Genomic DNA, 12,116 nt, shown 5'->3' with positions numbered 1-12,116 from the left:
ATCTATGAATGAAATGCTTTATATTTTTTCCACTGAGAACAATTTTTATTTTTGCCTCAGATTCAAATAACTGTTTCTCCAACCCCCTGCCAAGTAAATAAGGAATCCTTAAAAGTTTCCAGTGACATAAGACAAATCATAGATTTCTCCAACTAGAAAACCTAAATTTGCTGTGAAGATGCAAACCCTTTATTAAAAATAGCAGTTTGATTTCTAAATCAGAGATCCCTGCATAGAGGAGATAGGGAAGAATTAGGGACTGTCTTCTGAGTTTTTATTTTCTTGCCCTCACCTGCAATTGAGATGTCAGGTGATAGAGTAGCCCTTTTCCAGAATTCATTTCAGCTGATTGTAATTTGTTTCTAGGCCTAGGCAGTTAATGGCATCAGTAACAGTTTCTTTTGTCTTTTTCCCATCTTTTCTTCTAGTGTAAACCAAAAAGTATCAGAGACGTGTCTCAATCTAGTTAGAAGTTTATTTTGCCAGGGTTTAAGTACACGCCTAGGAGACAGGCCTTTGCCTTTCTCCAAAGAGGATTTTGAGGGTTTTAGTATTGAGACGGGAAAAGCAGGCTGGAGGTGAAAGAGGAAAGGCATGGTCACATTAGTGAATCCACATGTTGCAAGACAAAAGGAACAGCTAGAGGAATAGTCCATTATGTATTCATCTTAGTAAATCAGCACTTTACGTAAGATAAGGTGAACATAGAGTTGCTACCCGTGGTGATAGGTAACATTTATCTATAGCTATCTGCCTAGGAACAAAAGGAAAGGCAGCTTCTTACATGACTCAGCTTTCAGCTTAATTTTTTTTTTGCCTTTGGCATAGTAAACTGGGGTCCCAGACTTTTATTTTCCTTTCCACTAGTGATCGGTAAGAATAACTCCCAAACAGTCCATACCAGTCTTGTAAATTGCTCACTTGCCTTCATTCAGCTGATGTCAATTTTTAGACATGTTCTCTGAGGAACTACGTGTGTGGCCTCTGGAAATGGAATGTTATAGTAGTATGTGTGGTGGAATAGACATGGTATGTGAATAGAGGAACAGTGCAATGATTTATTTGTGTTTAAATTCTTTGTTTGCAAATGAAATTTTGAGGGTACCTGTTCCTAATTTCAATTCTGCCATTCAGCCTTAGGCCTTCACATAGAAGGCCACTTCACTTCAGATAGTGGCAACCTGTGAAACTGATTGGAGTCAGTTCTTAGTATGTACAACTGATCAGAGAGTTGGAACTAGTAATCCAGTTGAAACAGATCCCTTTTGTTTTAAATACCCTTTAGCCAGGCAAGTCCCAGATTGCCTTGGTTGTCAGTGTAATTTTGCTCAAGTGAGCAGCTGTACTCTCCATTTCCTAAATCTGGCCTTCATCACAGTCTGAAAAGCAGGTTTTGATAAAAATCGGTTTCCAAATGTAATTTGCGTAACCTGAGCCTTTGGAATGGGTAAAATGCTATTCTTGGGGTGGAGAAGGTATTTTTGTAACAGCATAGCTGAGTGGAGGTATGACAGTCTGGGGCCTTTTTGTAACATGTTTTGTCCTGTGTTTAACCAAATTAAGGTAGAACTAGTTGCTAGAAGGGGAGGGTATGTCATGCTCACTTACAAGATTACACGTAGTTCTCTGTTTCACACATTTTGTCGTGATTCCTGTCATTTGTTTCCTTAAAAATGAGGGGTGGGTGACGCAGCAGCAGCAGCACTGAGGCTCAGTCTCAATACCTGCCATACCAACCATCCTTCTCTTCCCCCACTCTCATAGGAGGTAGTTTATATAATGGGAAGTCTATCTTTGGAAGAGCAGTAAGGTTAAAACTCAGTTCATCACTGATTTGCTGTGTCCTTGGGTGAATCACTTTGCTTTTCTAACCCTGGGCAAGTTGCTTTTTTTTTTTCCTTAAAAATAAAATACAGAGAAAAAATACAAATGCTTAACTTGTTTTATTTTTCATGCTAGTTTTTATTTTGAAAGCATGGCTCCATTACCTTTCATTCTCCTCTTAAAAGGCTTTGTTTCTATGTTTCTCTTTTTTAAACATATGAATCTCTACTAGTTAAAAAAAAAAAAGATGTCAGCAAATTTTTAAAAAGCATTTGCTTGAATTTGTTGCTGCCTCCTGTGAAATTTTTCTCTATCACTCTGAATGGATCATGATGTCTAGCTAATTATTTATCACTCACTTTTAACTCAGTATGATTTTTGTCCTAACCAGTTCACCGAGGTGGTTCTCAGTAGTGACCTTTGAGCCTTTTTTATTCTGCACACTTTTTTGTTGTTGTTGTTTGTTTGCTTGCTTGTTTTCTTTTTGTGGAGAACAGGGTCTTATTGTCTTGCCCAGGTTGGTCTCCCAACTCCTGGACTCAAGCTATCCTCCTGCTCCTGCCTCCCTAAGTACTGGGATTACAGGTGTGAACTATTGCATATGTTTTGATGTTGCATTTGACGATGCAGTCTCCTATTGTCCCTTATCTTTCTGATAATTATGGATTTATATTCTGCCCTTTTCTTTGACTGTCATCTCACCTTACTTCCCGAACATCTCACCCTCTCTGTTTTATCATGCTGCTGATTTTTCACATTCTCCGACTCCCCAAGCCCCTGCCCCTTAGAGTTCTGATCTGTTGTTGCAGCTTCAACTCTTCCATGTGTTGAGGACTCTCAGAGTCTTCATTTTAGCCCTAACCATTGTCCCCTAATAGTTGCATTTAGACTATTCCTGCTTGCTTCGCCCATTGTCATCTCTTTAAACTAAAGCCATTGATTTCGCCCCGCACTCAGCTTTTGCTTTCCAATTTTCTGCTAGTGATGCCGCATTTCTCACAGCCACCTTAGTTTGGAATCTTGAGTTCTTCTCTGTCACTTTCTTATCCTCTCCTCCCCTCATCTCTCCTCTGTAGTCCAGTCGGTCAACAAGCCCTTTCTAGGCTCCTGTTCAAACATGTCGGTAGCCTTCTCTCAGCAGGTGTGTGAGCCACTCCTCCCTGCCTGGAAATACTGTTTCTACCAGATACACATCAGTTTCACACCATCATAAAGTAGAGGAGTCCTTCAATTGAACTTTCTGTAAGAGGGGGCTATTTAGAATTGTTATAAGGAATGAGTGAGTGATTCAGTGTAACAAATTTTGGACAGATCTTGGTACATAGTGAGCACCATATACATGTTAGCTCTTACCATTGTGTACTGTATTGTTTCATCCCTAGCAACTCTGTATGAGGTGAGTACTAATATTATCTCTATTTTACAGTTAATAGTGAGACTAAGAGAACTGAATTATTACCCCACAATTATAAAACTGGCAAGTGGCAGAACTAGAGTTTAGACGTAGTATGTCAGAAATGCTAGGCCATTTTTACACTTCTGCATACATTATGATCCAATACCCCACTGCACACTTGTACATCACAGACACACAAATGCACACACTTTAATTGAAACAGAAGTTTCACAGTATTTTACCCTTTCTTGCAACATATGATGCACTTTGATATTTTCCATTTCATTTTTTTCCAAACATGATGCTGTGTGTTATGACTTGTAATTTGGAAAACACTGCACCAAGCCATACCATGTTTTCATTTATTGCCCATTCATTCATTTATTCATTCAACAAATTGTGTATCTTCTCTATAGTATTCATGGTGCCAGATGTTACTGTTAGCGTCTTTATTCAAAACCTACCTGTAGCATAACCTTGGTTAGGCGTAACTGAGAAGTCCTGCAGCTTTTATAAAATAAGACGCTAAATTGTACTGTTCTGATCAGAATGATGACTAGGTTCATTTATAAATAAATCTCTTTATCCTCATTTACTTTGTGTTATTGCTAAATGATGTGGAGATGGGCGTATCCATTTATTTGATCAGACACATGTCAGTGATGCCCTGAAGAGATGTTGCTAGGGCTCTGTCACTGGCTCAGATTGTTATCAATCTTCTAGGCCAACTGCATCAGCAGCTATATTTATCATTTTTAAAATTTCCTTTGAATTTGACATTTTTGCCTCTGAAATTATGTGCGCATAGAGACCGTAACTGAGCTCTGGATCTGCTTTTTTTTATCTTAGCAGGAGTTTAAGAAATGAAATTTAATATGATAGTTCTGTTACCTACATTAGAATAATCTCTGATTTAAAAACAAAAAACTTGGTCAGGCTTGGTGGCTCACACCTGTAATCTCAGCACTTTGAAAGGCTAAGGTGGGCGGATCACTTGAGGTCAGGAGTTCGAGACCAGCCTGGGCAAAATGATGAAACCCTACTAAAAATATAAAACTTAGCCAGGCACAATGACTCATGCCTGTAATCCCAGCACTTTGGGAGGCCAAGGTGGGCTGATCACAAGGTCAAGAGATCGAGACCATCCTGGCCAACATGGTGAAACCCCATCTCTACTAAAAATACAAAAATTAGCTGGGTGTGGTGGCGTGCACCTGTAGTTTCAGCTACCCAGGAGGCTGAGACAGGAAAATCACTTAAAACCGGGAGACGGAGGTTGCAGTGAGCCAAGATCACACCACTGTTCTATAGCTTGGTGACAGAGTGAGACTCTGTTTCAAAAATACAAAACTTAGCTGGCCATGGTGGTACACGCCTGTAGTGTCCCAGCTACTCGGGAGGCTGAGGCATGAGAATCACTTGAACCCAAGAGGTGGAGGCTGCAGTGAACCGAAATCGTGCCACTGCACTCCAGCCTGGGTGACAGTGAGACCCTGTGTGAACAACAAACCAAAACAAAAAACTCTTGCCAGGTGCAGTTGTGCATGCCTGTAGTCCCAGCTACTTGGGAGGTGAGGTACAATGGTCAATTGAGGTCAGGCGTTCAAGGCTGCAATGTGCTACAATTGCGACTGTAAATTTGGAATTCTGCAATTTCCACTGCACTCCAGCCTAGGCAGCATAATGAGCCCTGTATCTTAAAAACAAAACAACAAAACAAAAAAAACTTTACATTGACCCTAAGGTTTGAAAGTCTATGACAGAGACCCAGCATGTTACCTTTTTTCTAATAATTCTTGTGTTTAGTTATAGGTAACCAGCAATACATAGAATATTTTGTAGGAATAAAACTGTGGGCAGAACATTACTCTTTTTTACATACAGAGGGGTAGAACATAACTTGATATTATATCTGTGGCTACTTCTGTGCAGCTCTTCTTAATAGTCTTACTGAAACTTAGTGAACTATATTGGCTCTTTTAGAGAGGAATGAGATTCTTCTCAGAGGAAACCCAAGTTGGAGAGGAGTTTTCCAGCACCAAATTTAAGACATGACTTTAAAGTCTTTTTTTTTTCTTGTGAGACAGAGTCTCAGTCTGTCACCCAGGCTAGAGTGCAGTGATGCGATCTTGGCTCATTGCAACCTCCACCTTCTGGGTTCAAGCAATTCTTCTGCCTCAGCTTCCTATACCACCATGCCTGACTGATTTTTGTGTTTTTAGTAGATACGGGGTTTCACCATGTTGGTCAGCCATGTTGGTCAGGCTGGTCTCGAACTACTGACCTCGTGATCCACCCACCTCAGTTCCCAAAGGCTGGGATTACAGGCATGAGCCACTGCGCCTGGCTCAGTGTTCTTAATCTGTATTATTCTATTGAGAAATATAATGGGAAGAAAATCAGGCAAATAAACACTTCAAAGTTGATACTATGGGTCACAGTAATGTAGCTGATGAAAAGCTGAAGGCTTAGAAAATGACAGGTGTTTGAAACTCAGCAAGGTAGTTTGCTATCTACAGAAATATCAACGGGAAGAAAATAGTGTGGGTAGAGAGATGACTTTTACTGATTTATTAGAGAAACTGAATGTCTTTCTTGATTGGGGTACTGAAAGGGCTCAAATTTTGAACTTTAAATTTTAATTCTCATGAGGAGCCAGACCTCCTTAGAGAAATGGTTGATTCCAAGTATGAGGCAGAATATAAAAGTTGAGCCTTGTTGTGTCATCCAAACTATTAATGGGGTCATGTGAAAAGGATACAGTAGGCTACATAAACAGCCTCCCACTACTCTAAGATTGTGCAATCAACACATCAAAAAGAATACTGATGGTAAATAACTTCAAATATAAAAATAAGTTAGTTAATAATAACATTAAAAAAGAAAAACCTCATTAGTTACTACTGGAGGTTGCTACAATACCAATTCAGTACTCTGAAAATTGATGAATAAAGGGGGGAAAACAATTGGGAGTAAAAAGAATTGGAATCTTCCTCTCTTGCTTCCTTCCACAACAGTAAGAGAAGGGAAGAGGGTGGAAATCATGATAGTTGTTTGGTTGGTTGGTTTGTTTTGGTGACAAGTTCTCACTTCATCATGCTGGAGGGCAGCAGCATGATCATAGCTCACTACAGCCTCAGCCTCCCAAGTAGCTGGGGACTACAGGCATGTGCCACCATGCCTGACTAATGCTAATGGTGTCGTGATCATGGCTTACTGCATCCTCGACCACCTGGGCTCAGGTGATACTCCTACTTCAGCTTCCTCCTGGGTAGCTGGGACTATAGGAAACACCATCATACCTGCTAATTTTTTTGTATTTTTTGTAGAGACAGTTTTGCCATGTTGCCCAAGCTGGTCCTGAACTCCTGGGCTCAAGTGATCTACCCACTTTGGCCTCCCGAAGTGCTAGGATCACAGGTATGAGCCACTGTGGCAGTGGCTCACGACAGTTCTTTTTAAAAAGATAATATTATCCACATTCTATAAACTGGAAACTGAGGTACATCTAAATAGGTTAAGAAACTTAAAATCACACTGCTAGCAGGTGACAGAGCCTAGATTCTGATTTTAGAGCCCAGGTTTTTAATTTTTATGTTCTCTTTTGTGTGTTCTAGAAATTTTTACCGCCACATACAAAAATTAGCCGAGCCTAGTGGCACATGCCTGTAATCCCAGCTACTCAGGAGGGACTGAGGCAGGAGAATCACTTGAACCTAGGAGGTGGAGGTTGCAGTAAGCCAAGATTGTGTCACTGTACTCCAGCCTGGGTGACAGAGCAAGACTTTGTCTCCAAAAACAAACAAACAAAACACTGAATTAAGTGCACTGAATGCATAAATTAAGAGCACTGAATTAGGAATGGTTGTGAACATTTCCTTTGAGATAGGCTGCTAATCAGTCAGGGAATGTTGTAAATATAGTGAATCTGGAATTTCAGTAAAGCATATGGCTCAGTCTTTCATGAAGACTTTATATATAAAGATAGAGAGAAAGGTCAAGAGATCAAGACCATCATGGTTAACATGATGAAACCCCGTCTCTACTAAAAATACAAAAAAATTAGCTGGGCATGGTGGCGCGTGCCTATAATCCCAGCTACTCAGGAAGCTGAGGCAGGAGAATTGCCCAAACCCAGGAGGCAGAGGTTGCGGTGAGCTGAGATCATGCCATTGCACTCCAGCCTGGGTAACAAGAGTGAAACGCCATCTCAAAAAAAAAAAAAAGATAGAGAAATACAGTTCCTGGCCTAATAAAAAGACAAAACGTGGCCAGGTGTGGTGACTCATGCCTGTAATCCCAGCACTTTGGGAGGCTGAGGCGGGCAGATCACCTGAGGTCAGGAGTTTGAGACCAGCCTGGCCAACATGGTGAAACGCTGTCTCTACTAAAAATAGAAAAATTAGCTGGGCATGGTGGCACATGTTTGTAATCCCAGCTACTTGGGAGGCTGAGGCAGGAGAATTGCTCGAACTTGAGAGGCGGAGGTTGCAGTGAGCTGAGATCACATCATTGCACTCTAGCCTGGGCAACAAGAGCAAAACTCCATCTCAAAAAATAAAAAATAGGAGAGGGGAGGGAAAAGCTGCGGGGGGGGGGGGGGTCGGGAGACAAAAGTAATTGAATAACTATTTCCAGTATGCTAATGGTTAAGTCAGATTGGAGAAAGGACTTCAGTGTTTTGCCTGAAGGCCACATTCTGTTTAATATTGTTTTAAGGATAGATATGAAAATAATGTAACACTGACCACACATGTAGACAAGAAGGAGGTGGAAGAAATAATGTACTGGCAGGACCCAGATCCCCAAAGATTTCAAGAGACCAGAATGACATGCCGAATTTATTGTATAAAGATAAAATGGATCAAGGGCAAATGTAAAGACCTAGCCTTGGGTTCAACATTCAACTTCCCAGGAATGGAATAAGAACAATATTGGTTAATGGTATGTGTGGCAAATACTTCAAGTTTTAGATGCCTGTGAAACAGATGTGAATTAACTATGTGTGTGGTGAGTAGGATGTGGCAGGGAAGATTGAAAATACAACAGTCTTAGAATTGAAAGATCTTAAATTCCAATTCCAGCTCCACTCCTGACTTGGTTGTGCAATCAAGATTATTTACCTCTTTCAGCATCAGTTTTTCCCATTATAAAATGTGTGGCATGTCACGGAGATTCAGTCATTGTAAAATGTATGTACTTACTGTGTTGCTAGCTGCAGAAACATATAAGCAAAATTAATTCAGTCGTAAATGATATTAAGTAAAACAAATCATTCAGTTCTGGATACTTTAAGACAGATTTTGATACTATATGATTCATTAAGACTAAGAAATGAGAAGGAAAAAAAATTGCAATTGGAAACTCCTTTATTTGTTTGTTTGTTTGACGGAGTCTTGCTCTGTTGCCAGCTGGAGTGCAGTGGCACAATCTTGGCTCACTGCAACCTCCTCCTCCTGGGTTCAGCCTCCCGAGTAGCTGGGACTACAGGTGCACACCACCACGCCCAGCTAATTATTGTATTTTTAGTAGGGATGGGGTTTTACCATGTTGGCCAGGATGGTCTCAATCTCTTGACCTCATGATCTGCCTGCCTTGGCCTCCCAAAGTGCTGGGATTACATGCATGAGCTACCACCGCACCAGGCCTCAAAACTCCACTATTATCTTTAAATCTCTAAATGGTTTATATATGCGCTAAGTTAGATTGTACATTTTTTTTTTTAACCCATGAGCACAGTAGTCAGGGCAGTGGGCAAGCTTCAGGTTTGGCTCAATGTAAAGAAAAGCTTTCCAACCATTAGAACTGTCTAAAAATAGAATGAATGGAATGAAGTGCCTTATTTGTCACTAGAGACATGGAAGTAAGAGTATGGGGCAACTCTGTCTTGGAACATTGTGGAGGGAATTCATGCCTCAGGTAAAGATCTGTTCAGGGCAATTTCTAGGCCCTTTCTAACTCTTAAGATTCCAGATTCAGTAGTACAGGGATAATACTTCTCACAGTTAATGAGGTGAATAAATAGTACATGTAAAAACTTCTTGCACATTGCATGGTACACAGTTGGTGCTCACTGAATGTTTTTTGCCTTATCTGTAAGATAAGAATAACCCTTGCTTTGGCCTGGTACCAGTGAGATAATGAATGTAAACAGGCTATAAAATATCCTTCAAATCCTTTGCAATAGGAGATGTAGAAATCTGTATCTTACATCTGGCCAGGCACGATTAGGGTCATTTACTTTAGATTGTTCACTTACAAAGGAGGACCTTGGCTTTTTAGGTAGGTGGGTAGGTTGGTTGGTTGGTTAGTTTTCAGTGTGGAAGGGCTTGACTTCCTGCATGTAGAATGTATAGATTTGCCTTGCTATAGCCAAAGAATGTAATGGTTAGGAACACAGACTTTTGAGGCTTCCAGCCTTCCCTGACTAGCTGGGTGACTAGGGAGTATAGCACCTCATGGGCCTCCATTTCCTCATCTGTAAAATGTTGAGGGCACCTCATTTAGGAATAATTGTGAATAGTCAGCACAATAATGTATGTTAAGTGCTTGGCCAGAGCATAGCACCTAAGTGCTCAGTTAACAATAGCTGATTCTGTTGTCGTTATTTTTCACATACTGGGAGAGAAGTTTTTCAGATGCTTCTTTGAAGGGCTACTAGATTGATCTGGAGAGAACCTTTCTTTTGTACCATTGAGAAACTCCCTTTTGAATTAGTACCTGGTCCATGGCATAGACCATTTTTTGCAGAAACAGAACATGGCAGGCAGTAAAATAGCTGTAGCCAGAGAGAGAAGCAGTCCTAGGATTCCAGGCTCCTTAAAGAAATATGGCCCTCTAATCTTTATTCTCAGTGTGGCCTTTTAAAACTACCATGAGGAAAGCAAGCAGTGTTACGAGACATGAGCAGGTTCTTAACAGGTCTATATTTGATTGTCATTCTGTAGATTCTTTGCTCTGGTTCCAGATGCTGCACAGCATACCATAGGAATGCTTTATGAAGAAGTTGTTGAATTCCAATCTGATATTGGTGATTCACTTGGATCGCCTGAATTCAGGAGTTCGAGACCAGCCTGGCCAACATGGTGAAACCCCGTTCCTACTTAAAATACAAAAATTAACTGGGCATGGTGGCAGGCACCTGTAATCCCAGCTACTTGGGAGGCTGAGTCAGGAGAATCGCTTGAACCTGGTAGATAGAGGTTGCAGTGACCCAAGATTGTGCCACTGCACTCTAGCCTGGGCGACAGAGCAAGACTCCCTCTTAAAAAAAGAAAAAAAAAATTAGTATCCCTGGACTGAAATGAAGGTGTTTGCAGAGCCACACTCCTTCCAGAAGTTCTAGGGAAGAATCATTTTCTTGCCTCTTACAACTTCTGGTGACTGCCATCATATCTTGGTTGGCGGCCAGTTTCTGCCTCAGTCTTCATATCACCTTATCTTCTACACGTTCTGTATTTCTTCTTTGCTATCTTTATCAAATCTCCCTCTGCCTCTCTCTTACAAAGACACTTGTGAATGTATTTAGGGCCCACCTGTAAAGTCCAGAATAACCCCCATAACACAGATTCTTAATTTCATCACATCTACAAATACCCTTTCCTTTATAAGGTAGCATTTTACAGGTTCCATGGATTACCTGGTATCTGTGGGTCGCGATTATTCTGCTTACGACAGATGACAATTATAAAGACTCAAGGTTGGCATATAATGAGGGCTCCTCATTATAGGCAAGCCATCTCCTTTCTCTGCATCCCTCCTATATACACTACCATGATCCTCCGTTAACATTGCCTTTGAATGCCTTTCTTTTCAGGAATGTCATTATCACATTAAATGTGGGCTGCTAGAGTAATAATAATGAAAATAATAATTGACAGTTATCAAATGTCTATTATAGCCCACATACTGTGATGAGAACTTTATCCCTGGGATATAGGTACTATAATCACCATTTAACAGATGAGAGAAATTGAAAAGTAAAGAAGATCAGTTTTTCCCTAGTTCACCCAGCTAGTCTCAGAGCTAGGGTTCAAATTAGAATCTCTCTAATTATAAGAATTCTCTAATTCATGGTATAATGATGTGCCCTTTTTTTAAGAGGCACGGTCTTCCTGTCACCTAGGTGGAGTGCAGTGGTACAGTCATAGCTCACTGCAGCCTCCAACTCCTAGGCTCAAACAGTTCTCCTGTTTCAGCCTCCTGAGTAGCTGAGACTATAGGTGTGTACCTATATCTTGGCTGGCTCTATAATGACGTTCTTGATTATTATACCTTGAATCTTACTCAGGAGTGAGGTTCAGATATCTGATTTCTTGTCTTGTCGTCTGATTGGAACCTTCCCTGGTGGTTTATTGTACCTGTTGGCGTAGCTTCACATCACAGTTCACAGGGTGCTTTTTTGTCGTATGCCTGCTCTTTAGCAGTTGCTTGGTCCTGAGAAAATGCAGGTTAAAGGAGGAGGAAGTGGAGAGCTGTATTCTATCCTGAATTTCCTCCTCGAGTAGCTTGTTTGTTGCTGGTCACTGAGTTCCATAACTCTGGGGATGATGATTTTATGTCCTAGCACAGGGCCTGGACACAGAATAGATGTTCTGTTAGAGTATAAACTTCACCAGGGACTTTTGTTCACTGCTGTATTTGTGCCTTACAGCAGTTCTTGGGATAGAATAGTTGCATAGTAAATATTTATTGGCTGGATGTCTGGCTGACTGGCTTAGCTGGGTGTGGTTAGAACTTATTTACTAATAATTACAGGTATAACTTACTGGCTATATAGCATGTGTTAGGCACTTACATATATCGTAAGTAATTCTTACCATGCTCCTACAGGGTAAGATTGATGGGTTTATGGATGAGCAGGGTGAGGGCGATAGAGTCAAAGATACATTTTAGG

General features: G+C 40.7%; 1 protein-coding gene across 8 annotated transcripts in view; it reads left to right on the top strand.

Annotated features, from left to right (window-relative positions):
• NR6A1 (nuclear receptor subfamily 6 group A member 1) overlaps positions 1 to 12,116 on the top strand; it is a 238,667-nt gene that overhangs the window by 190,884 nt on the left and 35,667 nt on the right. The window lies entirely within an intron of this gene.

The sequence above is a fragment of the Callithrix jacchus genome, chromosome 1 (assembly GCF_049354715.1).
Source record: "Callithrix jacchus isolate 240 chromosome 1, calJac240_pri, whole genome shotgun sequence".
Classification (NCBI taxonomy): Eukaryota; Metazoa; Chordata; class Mammalia; order Primates; family Cebidae; genus Callithrix; species Callithrix jacchus.
The sequence above is the reverse complement of the archived record's forward strand: the minus strand, read 5'-3'. Positions and strand labels throughout refer to the sequence as shown.